The following is an 11,879-nucleotide window of genomic DNA, read 5'->3' as shown; positions in this document are numbered from 1 at the left end:
GTAAAAGTGCAGTACTGTAACTTGATGGAATGTATTACTAAATTCAGTAATTACCTTAAAGTTGCATTTATGTTGTTACTTGTGCCACAAAGATTCTTCAGATATCTGCACGCCAGGTCGATAGAAAAAAAATCATAAAGCAAACATGCATTTTTTTTTCCTGCACGGTTGCACTGCACTCAGATGCTTTCATTTCGTATGCTGGAGGAGGAAAATTGTGGCGCAGTACAGAGACACAGCTTTTCAGGAGCAGAAATATAGACAGCACTTTTATTTTTATTCCAGAAAAGGGACAAAAGTGTGATGGTAACGGGCAAACTGTTGCCAGGACAGAAACAATCACAATAAGTTCAAACAAAAGTAAAGATTTTTTTAATCTTTACTTTTGTTGTCACACCTTCACGTTCATATGTAAATACTAAAAGAAAGATTGTACGTGTGTCTTCATTAGGATAGGGATTCATGTTGGTATTAGTGTGTGGGACTGTAGCCTAAAGTTTTATATTGTTACGTGATAGTTATGAGACATTGCATTTGAGGTCATTTTATGGAGTAATGAGAAAGTACTGTAGTGAGTAGTGTAACAATTTACTTAGTACTTGGGAAACATGGGAAACATAGAAACCCCAACAATTAGACCCCATATGAGCACTTTGGCTTGCTAATATAAAGCCCCCAGCAGCCCTGACTTATTGCAACATAACTAAGGGAGGATTCAGTGTCACCCTAACTATATGCTTTATTTAAAAGGAAAGTTTTAAGATTAATCTTAAAAGTAGAGAGGGTGTATTTCTCCAAAATCCAAATTGGAAGCTGGTTTTCATAGAAAAGGGGCCTGAAAGTTGAAGGCTCTGCCTCCCATTCCCACAGGTGTAGACCTAGAGGAAATAACGAATGGGAGATGTAAACATTTGCACTGCCATTTACAAAAGCCTTTGTTGGAAGATAAAACGCAAATATTTACTGTAGACTGTCTTAAAGTTGGGTTATGTTGCTTTCCAGCAAAATTAGAAGCATTGCTGGAAAGGTTAATGGTAAATGGACTTGTTCTTATATAGCATATTTAACTATAAATAAACTATATGTAGTTTGTTGCTCAATCTGTCCTGTAATTATAACACATAAAAATTTTGTTGCTTTGCAGATTTTTTTTAATGTGGATTCATTGTAAAAAATACAAATTTCTTTAATAGATTGTGTAAAAACAAAACCTTTTCTGTCATTTTATTGTTTATCTATTAGTTAATAAATTTTGTGTGGTATGAATAGCCACGGGGGAGGCCTTTTTCAGTATGAAAATAACATTTATAAAAGCACCGGTAAAATATTTGACACCCCTGTGTTAGGCGTAAACTAATACAATATGAGGTTGCATGAATTTAAATTTAAATTAATCGGCTGAATCAGAAAACCAATAAATACACTATTTGGTTCTGTTATTAAAGTTCTGGGGAGTTAGATGGGTTAACAACCTCTTTCCCTGAGATAATTTGAGGCAGTCAAAATAATTTTGTACTGACATCATTCGCTCTACATGTGTTCCTCGCAGACACTACGTAATTAACTGTATATCCAGAAAATCCAGCTGGTCATATGACAGTGATTATCTGTTTTCCTCAAGTGTCTGCCTCTGGTCATGTAGTCCTAAAAATACCCCCAGTCCCTGGATTATTGTAATCCAGTCTTCCTCTTTGTACGCGTGTGTGTTTATAGTGCATAGCCTCTATACTTCTTTAACTATATAATACGATTCTTTATGGCAGCAGACTAAAGCTCACAATGCTGCATCTAATACTCTGATAACGTAACAATAAAATTTACCCGAAAAACAAGTTTTGCTTCCAAATCCCAGCCTTTCTTTGACTTCCTCAAGCATTTTTTGGTCGTTTGTATTGTGAGATAATCTCAAATGAATCAACACTTACCATCCTGTTGAGATTAAAACACTTTTATTGTAACAGAGGAGCTGCACAGTGATGTACAACGGAAAGAAGCAGTTGAGACAACAGCTATTAAACTGCCATTAGCGCGTGTGATTAATGAGGAGATCCTTCCATAACTTCCACACCCAATCTAATCTAATGATACCACTCATTCTGTTGTATTACCAGACTCTCGAAATCAGAGGGGGGTTAGTATGTGTGTGAAAGAGGGGTGTGTGTCCTAGGGCAGAGCTGCTGATAATCCATTGGTTGGTGATGCATCTGCAGAAGACAGATGGTCAGTGCAGCCTATGCTGTTGGATGTGGTAAGCTGAGTTTGTAAGCAGTTTTAGCAACCAGGAAGTTGTGTATCAGGATTTCATTCCTCTGTGTGTGTGTGTGTGTGTGTGTGTGTGTGTGTGTGTGTGTGTGTGTGTGTGTGTGTGTGTGTGTGTGTGTGTGTATCATTGTGTCCTCCCACTAAGGGATTCTCCCTAAAGAGCTTTGATGCCTTCCCTGCATCACTGCACGGTCTAATCACTCGTACCAGCTGTCAGCATGTCGGCCTCCCTCTTTCCTCTCTCTTCTGGCACCACTTAACCTCAGGTCCTCTGCAGTCGGCCATAATGGACTCTCACGGCATTCGGACTGAAACATGATGAACATACATCAGCCGCTCATTGCTCCGGCGGTGCTGCACAGATGAAGCCCTGCCAGCTATATGTTTTGTCCTTTTATGAATGCGCTGTACTTCAGTATAACCTTAAGCTACTTTATGGACGTGTTAAATTAAGAACACAGATTTTTCACTTTTCTCCACATCACTCTTAAACCATGTGTTCTTCCTAGTTTTGACTTCATTTTTATTCAAATTCAGGTGTTTAGCTAAATCATTTTTGTACATCTGCATACTTACGTTATAGAAACACTGAAATCTACATAATACGTTTAATGATGGAAACATTTAAAGACAAATTTCATTTCGTAACAGATTTTAGATACATTTTATTGGAATTTTCCAAGCTGTAAAACACCTGTTTTATGTTTTGGACGTTTATTTAACTGTTTAAACATACTATCTCTACATAAAGGTTCGATTATTACTTGGAAGTCTCCCAAAAAATCATAATTTCAGAAATATAAACTCTTTATTTTAACATGTAGAGGTCTCAAAAAGTGTACATATCAAACGTCACTATCACTATGTGCACTGTATGTTAAACTGCAGATTGTAAGCATCACCTTTTGTCTCTTTAACTTCCCGAAAGTAGAACTGAGGATTTTATTGCAAGCCCTCAAAGATAGTTACAACCCTGTGAATGTAACAAATGCATCTAGCCTCAGTTTAACATCATTTTGCACCGCTTCACTTCAGTTCTTTCCTGACTGAGAAAGATCTGGTTGCACCATCAGCACAGCTTCTGTATCTGCTGCTGCTGTTAGCAGATTTGCATCTACAGCTATTTACAGCTGCTCCTTTCAGACAAACGAGCACTACTGATTTCTCAATCAGGGCAAATGATTGTCAGTTCAAAGCTTAATGGTCTGCACATGGATTATTGTCTCATGGCCTGATAATCAAAGTGTCCTTTGGTTCGTACTTTGAGTGTTTAAGGCCTGAGATTACAGAAGAGTTAGATATTGTGATCGACAAACCGCGTTCAAGAAAACTCTGAGAAGCATCGCAGCTTCAGGAGGTTTAGAGACAGACTGGGTGGACTTCAGAAGTGTTTGTCCTTGTGTCTTGTTCCTTCCAAATATTGGAAATTTTCTCCATCCTTGCAGATTTCTAAAGTGTTCTGAGACTGCAAGAACGCTCAGGGGGGGATCATCAGTTTTAACCCCATGCTGCTCCGCCTGCAGTCACTCACACAAGCGACACCTGAACCTGCTGACCTTTTTTGACACCAGGATTTAAAAAAAAAAAAGGTTATGGCCCTTTTCCAAGCACCTTGTCCTGCAGTGAGTCCCCTTGTGGAGGGTGAATGGGCAAAAGCTCTCAGTCAGTTGTTGGCAAGTCTAGAACCACCGGATCCTTCCAACTCACCAGAGTGAGTTCTACCATTGCCAAACACTGTGGGAGAGTGCACCGGTAACCACCACCAGATCTGTTACATGGAGCAGCATCTCAGAGATAAAGCCTCCATGGCAACCAGCGACATCTGAGATAGACGACCCAATCGATGAGATCCACAGTTCAACCTCCCCATCCCTCCCTCTCCTCTCTCTGTGGTTCTCACTGTTGCACAAAGATAGTACACAGGAGGCATTAGAAAAAAGTTTGGATTCCTTTAATCTGAAAAGCTGCACGTCTGTCTCATCCTATATTGGCACCACACATGATTGCTCAAAAGAGGAGAAACAAAGCAAAAATGTGCTAGTGCCAAAATGGGCAAAGAAGACTTGGCGTGAGGTCGAGAGTAGATCCATCAATCACAAACTTCAGAATCAGAATGAGGACACCAACGTAGGCTGTGTGGTTCTGTCTCTACTCTGTTTATGGCCCTATGGTAATTCACTGATAGTGTGCTGTGACAGTGAATTCTACCAGTGCCATACACAGAACAGGAGGAGAAGGAAGTGAAGTCTGACTATTCTGCAATAGAGCAACAGCACAATTGTGAATCCTGACTGGACCTCCGTGTCTTTTCTGCGAAGCTACCACTAACCTTTTGAAGTTTTGTGTTTTGGTGCCAGTGGTTTTGCAGTCACATGCAGAGTCTGTATCAGAATCAGTAGTGTCCTTCCCTCATCTCTGTTTTGTTTATAGCTCACAGGATAGTGAGTAAATCCAGCTATGCCATCTGCTGCTGGGCTACTGGATCGGACTGTTTATCCCAGTTCACCCACTGTCTTTGAGCTCTAAATGTTAGCACTGGGTAGCTGGGGTGGGGGGGAGGTCTTGGCACTGCATTTATGGCCTCCATGAGAGCCTTCCTGAACACGGTCTGAAGGTCTGCTGTTCGAATTGATTCTGGCTGTAGGGAATGATGTGCTAAGTGATTTTTGAGATGCTTTCAATGGGTCCCAAAGCAGGGCTCATATTCCCGTTTCCGGGAGAGATCGATACTGTAAAAAGCTTGAGTGTGAGAGAGAGAGAGACAGAGAGAGACAGAGAGAGAGAGAGAGAGAGAGAGAGATCAAAACATCCGAAGTTACTCTGTTTAGCTGGTTGTTTTTAGTTTGTATCTCACAACTGAACAATAATAATTATTAGGTCACACATTTCCAAAAAACCTGATTTTCTATAAATGGAATAAAATGCATTCATGTTTTTATAATCAGACCACAGTGAAAGCTAAGTCCACTGAGCCTTGTGTTATAACTGTGTCTTTATGCAAAATTCTCACATCTTTACATCATGAAATTTGCAGTAATCTGGAGGGAAAAATCATTAAGTTGTCATTTTCAACTTGACTACAGACCATAGTTCCCCGTTTTGTTTTGTTTTTAAATTTCACTCTGCCTATTAAAGTCCTGCGCCGGACATTGCTCCTTACCTTGATCATGTAGTATCCTTATACCGCTCAAAACCCCATCAGTTAGAAAAACTGAAGAAGCTTCTTCGCTGAACCCACCCTTCAAACAATCCAGGAGTAAAATATTTTCAAAATATTTTTAAACTGTAATGAAGGTGACAAAATTTCCCGACTGGGCAGCATGTGATGGACTTTTTTTGTACTTCTTCAGCCTTCAGAGTCCAAACAGGATCAGATTATTCTCCTGGGCTCCACGTCTCCCTCCCTCGCGGATACTTGCTGGTTTGGGGCAGCAGAGGATTTTCTAGTGGACAGGTAATTAGTTGGTAAGCATCTTAACTCAGTGGCAGTATAGTAATCCATTATGCCCTCCTCCCTTTCCTTCTGCCGCCTTCACACGCAGGTCTACGGAAAATTTCCCCTGCGCCCTTTACGCACTGGACGCGCACTGCAGTGGGAATGATGAGGTCAAGCAGGACTAGTAATCCAACACTGCCCATATTTACTTTAACAAAATATGTGTTGTGGTTAAAAAAAACAAACCACAGAGGAACAAAAGCTTCGTTGTGTAATTAATATATAAAGCAAACAAGAAAAACGAGTATTTTTTTGGCTCTTATTTACCTTCTAGTGTCCGATAAAACTCCAACCGTCGTAATATCTGCAATCAGACCTACCAGCATCCAGCGGGTGTGGCTCACCGCCGCAGCCAGGCCTCAAGTTCCGCGCTCTCATCCCTGCACAGGTCCGAAAGTGTCTCCTAACCTAGGCCTCCTCTACTCCTTGTTTTATACCAGCACGCAGATGTCCCTCCAGAGCTCATTTACCTGCTGTCGGTGATTATTAGACAGATTGCAAGTGGAAAAAGTGTCATCATCCTTTCAGCTGACGCGAGTCCACTGGAGTGGGATAAGACAGGTTTGGGTTACGGCTCTGTCAAAGTTGAGGCTGAAATCCACCCGTGCGCCCTTTGTCCTCTCCATACATTATGAAGGATGCCCAGCCGGTCAGCAGCATCTCCTCCTTCTCCTTCTCCCCCTGCTGCTCAGATTACCCTGAACTAACTAACCAAACTTTACTACTTTACTGTTATAATTACCTGCTCCCCCCGCCCCTTTTAGCAACATTTGCAAACCGGGATTACGAACAGAAGGATCAGTTTAGTCAAATTTGCGAAATTCATCCCCCAGAATCGAGGACCAGAATTGAATAGTTCATCAAACTATTCATTTTTGTTTATTGTTGGTTTGTTCATTTGTTTATGTAACACATTTCAATAGAAAATAAATTCATAACAAAATAACCTGCGTAATACTGCGTGTGGTAAAGCGCCCAAACTAAACCGATGTAGGAACTGGAAACCAGAATGAGCTCAGAAGCGAGCTACTTGTCCGAAAACCGATGAATATTTCATAGGATCCTTATACGTTCGGCCTTAGTCTTCAGAGCATCTCCTCAACACACACACGGACCATCTTCGGGTATTTGTTTTCGTCTTTAATTTGAAAATCTTAAAATGATCGGATTAAAAAGAATACCTCCAAGTTTGTAGTTTTTCAGGCTCAATGTGTATATATGATGAGGTATTTTAGCCGAATTCCCGGGATAATGGTTAAGATCAAAACTGTTTATCTGCCAAAAAAACAAAAAAAACAACAACAAACAAACACTTTCTCAAGCTTCACCTTATACAAGCAGTAGACACAGGAGTTAATAACTCCCTGAACCTGAAGCATCGAAAAGGAAATCAACCATCAATGACATAGAACAGGAATAAAATATAAAAACGGAACATATATTTATATATATACATGCAGAGGCATTTTAATAGCTTTCGTCATACTTACCCGTTTAACGAATAAACCTCCAAAGTTACGATAAAAAGAATAAAAAAGAATTCTTTTTGTGCTCTTTTGTGAAGACACGTCAACGTTTACTGCCATCCAGTGGACACAGGAGGGACACACGCTATAATGGTTATTCTGTGTGAGACGTTTCCTCCAAAATAAGACCATTTTTATTAAACCTCAAGACTTTACAGAACATCAAGAATTAAAATTTATATAATAGGGATAACACAGGAGTGACAGAGTGCATATTGGGTCAGCTCATGTTTCTAATAACAGCACAGGTGTGAATGATCACCTCTCTTTTAGAAAACAGTGTCAATCCCAGGATTGGAATAAACTGGAATAAACTTCTGACGCTGAGCTTCATTCATGACAGCCAGCATTTTTAGTATTGTGATGAGTTCGCTGATGCAACTCCATCATCTCCTCCCTGTTTCACTGCAGAGGCTGTACTGAATTTCTCTCTTGCTGATTTTCACTGATAATCCTTGTGCCAAGTCTGAAATACTCACCTGTTATTCCAAGCCAGACTGTGGCTCTTTTTATCAACACCTAGTGATTATTTTTACAACTGAACTTCACTGTAAAACAGATAACTTCATATTCAAAATCTTTTACAGATGGATATAACTACCAAAAATGGCACATGCAACTTTTACTCTTTTTTTGATGAAGTCCCTTCGCAATTGAAAAATGAAGATGAGGAAAATATAACTGTTTTAGCTGGTGAGTCAACAGGACAGTACTAACAGGGATGCAGGGTTGTAATTACAGATAGCACTTTTCAGCCCAGATCCTAGGTCACCAATAGGTGGAGTGCGGTCCGGATTAGGACACAGATCTACAACTACATTTTCGAAGGACAGTTTCTATTTTACTCTGCGCAACTTTTCTCGTACTTATGGTAGGGCTATTATCCGTGCAACCTTTTTCTTTGTATTTATAAAGAAATTAATACGATATTAACAGGCTAACTCGGCTAACTAATATAATAATTGGCTAATAATAACTTTCATATCGTCTGTGTTCTTAAAATGTCTTTTAAGTTCACAGGCTGTTATAATTTGGTGGACGTTCATTTCAGCAACGTGTCTAATAACTGACTGGGTCCTAAAATATCTTTCTTGGTAGGACTGCTATTCTTGTTGTCCCCTTTTTCACCCTTATCTAATCACTTCTGTTATTTACTGCCTCTACCAGAGTGCATTGAGGAGTAAGACTATGTGGTCTACAGATCAGCATTAAATGACTTTTTATGAGATAAACTGTGTGGTCTGCCACTAACCAGCTCCTGTTACCCACTCATTTCCCTCGTGTCTGGCTCTCCTATGTTTCAGAAATAATGTGGAAAAGTTTCAATAAATATTTTCCTTCATTTTCGCCCAAATAATTGATGCATGTTCTCCATTTGGGTTATGTTGGTGTAACTTGTGAGCATTTTAATAGTCACAAGTGGGCGTTTTTCTTCAAAGTTGCAATAATCAGGTAATATGTGTACAGTGGGGCAAAAAAGTATTTAGTCAGCCACCGATTGTGCAAGTTCCCCCACCTAAAATGATGACAGAGGTCAGTAATTTGCACCAGAGGTACACTTCAACTGTGAGAGACAGAATGTGAAAAAAAAATCCATGAATCCACATGGTAGGATTTGTAAAGAATTTATTCGTAAATTAGGGTGGAAAATAAGTATTTGGTCACCTCAAACAAGGAAAATCTCTGGCTCTCACAGACCTGTAACGTCTTCTGTAAGAAGCTTTTCTGTCCCCCACTCGTTACCTGTATGAATGGCACCTGTTTGAACTCATCATCTGTATAAAAGACACCTGTCCACAGCCTCAAACAGTCAGACTCCAAACTCCGCCATGGCCAAGACCAAAGAGCTTTCGAAGGACACCAGGAAAAGTATTGTAGACCTGCACCAGACTGGGAAGAGTGAATCTACAATAGGCAAGCAGCTTGGTGTGAAAAAATCAACTGTGGGAGCAATCATCAGAAAATGGAAGACATACAAGACCACTGATAATCTCCCTCGATCTGGGGCTCCACGCAAGATCTCATCCCGTGGGGTCAAAATGATCATGAGAACGGTGAGCAAAGATCCCAGAACCACACGGGGGGACCTGGTGAATGACCTGCAGAGAGCTGGGACCAAAGTAACAAAGGTCACCATCAGTAACACACTACAACGGCAGGGAATCAAATCCCGCAGTGCCAGACGTGTTCCGCTGCTGAAGCCAGTGCATGTCCAGGCCCGTCTGAAGTTTGCCAGAGAGCGCATGGATGATACAGCAGAGGATTGGGAGAATGTCATGTGGTCAGATGAAACCAAAGTAGAACTTTTTGGTATAAACTCAACACGTCGTGTTTGTAGGAAGAAGAATACTGAGTTGCATCCCAAGAACACCATACCTACTGTGAAGCATGGGGGTGGAAACATCATGCTATGGGGCTGTTTTTCTGCCAAGGGGACAGAACGACTGATCCGTGTTAAGGACAGAATGAATGGGGCCATGTATCGTGAGATTTTGAGCCAAAACCTCCTTCCATCAGTGAGAACTTTGAAGATGAAACGAGGCTGGGTCTTCCAACATGACAATGATCCAAAACACACCGCCCGGGCAACAAAGGAGTGGCTCCGTAAGAAGCATTTGAAAGTCCTGGAGTGGCCTAGCCAGTCTCCAGACCTCAACCCCATAGAAAATCTGTGGCGGGAGTTGAAAGTCCGTGTTGCTCGGCGACAGCCCCAAAACATCACTGCTCTCGAGAAGATCTGCATGGAGGAATGGGCCAAAATACCAGCTACTGTGTGTGCAAACCTGGTAAAGACCTATAGTAAACGTTTGACCTCTGTTATTGCCAACAAAGGTTATGTTACAAAGTATTGAGTTGTATTTTTGTTATTGACCAAATACTTATTTTCCACCCTGATTTATGAATAAATTCTTTACAAATCCTACCATGTGGATTCATGGATTTTTTTTTCATATTCTGTCTCTCACAGTTGAAGTGTACCTCTGGTGCAAATTACTGACCTCTGTCATCATTTTAGGTGGGGAACTTGCACAATCGGTGGCTGACTAAATAATTTTTGTGTCCAACTCCAGGCCTCAACGGCCAGTGTGCTGCAGGTTTCAGATATCACCCACGACACTATAACTTTGCTGCATTTTAAAGAGTGGATGTCTAGGATCAGAACAGAAAAGGTTGTCTTATTTCAGAGACAAATTTGGTGTTGTAGACCCAGTTGAATATATTTAGAACTGTTTATGTCCCAGTTCTAAAAATTCTGCAAGGATTGTTAAATAAGGATGATGTTATTGACAAGAGGCAATAACAGAAGATTGTAAACCCACTTCTGGGAAACCTACAACTGGGAACCAGTGTTATGGTTACAGTGTTGTATGTGTTATCTGATCATTTAGGAGCACATTCCTTTGTCGGTTTTCAGGAGTCATTTAATGTTGATAAATTTTGTCGGATCTGTTTGTCCCCTGCAAAGTGGGTCATTTTCACTGAGAACCAAAGAGTTGTATAATGTCAGTGTTTCAAAGCTCAGACAAAATGTGAAAATGCAAACTGCTGACGGGGTGAAAAATAAATGTGTATTCAGCAGGTTGTCTTGCTTTCATTGTACAGGGAATGCAGAATTATTAGGCAAGTTGCATTTTTGAGGAATAATTTTATTATTGAACAACAGTTTGCTGACGACACTGCTGTTGTGGGCCTGATCTCCGACAACATCGAGACGGCCTACCTGGAGGAGATTAGGAACCTGGAGACCTGGTGCCAGGAGAATAACCTCCTCCTAAACGTCAGCAAGACTAAGGAGCTGATCGTGGACTTCACTACAAAGCAGGCGAGAAATTACAAACCCCTCATCATCAGTGGCACGCCAGTGGAGAGAGTGGACAGTTTCCGATACCTGGGTGTCCACATCACTCAGGTCCTGTCACATCAACACCCTGGTTAAGAAAGCCCGTCAACATCTCTTCTTCCTCAGAAGATTTAGAGACTTCCATCTGCCACTGAAGGTGCTCAAGAACTTCTACTCCTGCACCATCGAGAGCATCCTGACGGCAAACATCTGCACCTGGTTTGGGAACAGCACCAAGCAGGACAGACGAGACCTGCAAAGGGTGGTGCGCTCGGCCGAACGCATCATTCAATCAGAGCTCCCTGACCTGCTGTCCATCTACACCAAGCGGTGCAAGTCCAAAGCTAGGAAGATTATGATGGACCTCTCCCATCCCAACAACGGACTCTTCTCACTGTTGAGGTCTGGGAAGCGCTTCCGCTCCCTTAAGGCCAAAACAAAGAGAATGAGGAGGAGCTTCTTCCCCCAGGCTATTCGGGGCCTGAACCAGGTGTTGGGCTGGACTCTCCCAAACACGTCACTATAAGACTGGACTCTCACACACGTCACCACACGCACCACCACACATTTCCTATAATCCTATAATTTATAATCCTTATCTTTATAATCTCTTCTGCTATTTGCACATTCTTTACTGTAAATTCCTAAGTTAATTTGTAAATTTTTGTAGTAAACTGTAAATTGTAAATATTGTAAAACTTTTCTTCTGTCATTTAATGGTCGGGCATTGTACAGCTACAAGCATTTCACCCCC

The sequence above is a fragment of the Copadichromis virginalis genome, linkage group LG7 (assembly GCF_057382275.1).
Source record: "Copadichromis virginalis isolate Kocher_CV1m ecotype Utaka linkage group LG7, C_Virginalis_male_GT1.1, whole genome shotgun sequence".
NCBI classification, from domain to species: domain Eukaryota; kingdom Metazoa; phylum Chordata; class Actinopteri; order Cichliformes; family Cichlidae; genus Copadichromis; species Copadichromis virginalis.
The sequence above is the reverse complement of the archived record's forward strand: the minus strand, read 5'-3'. Positions refer to the sequence as shown.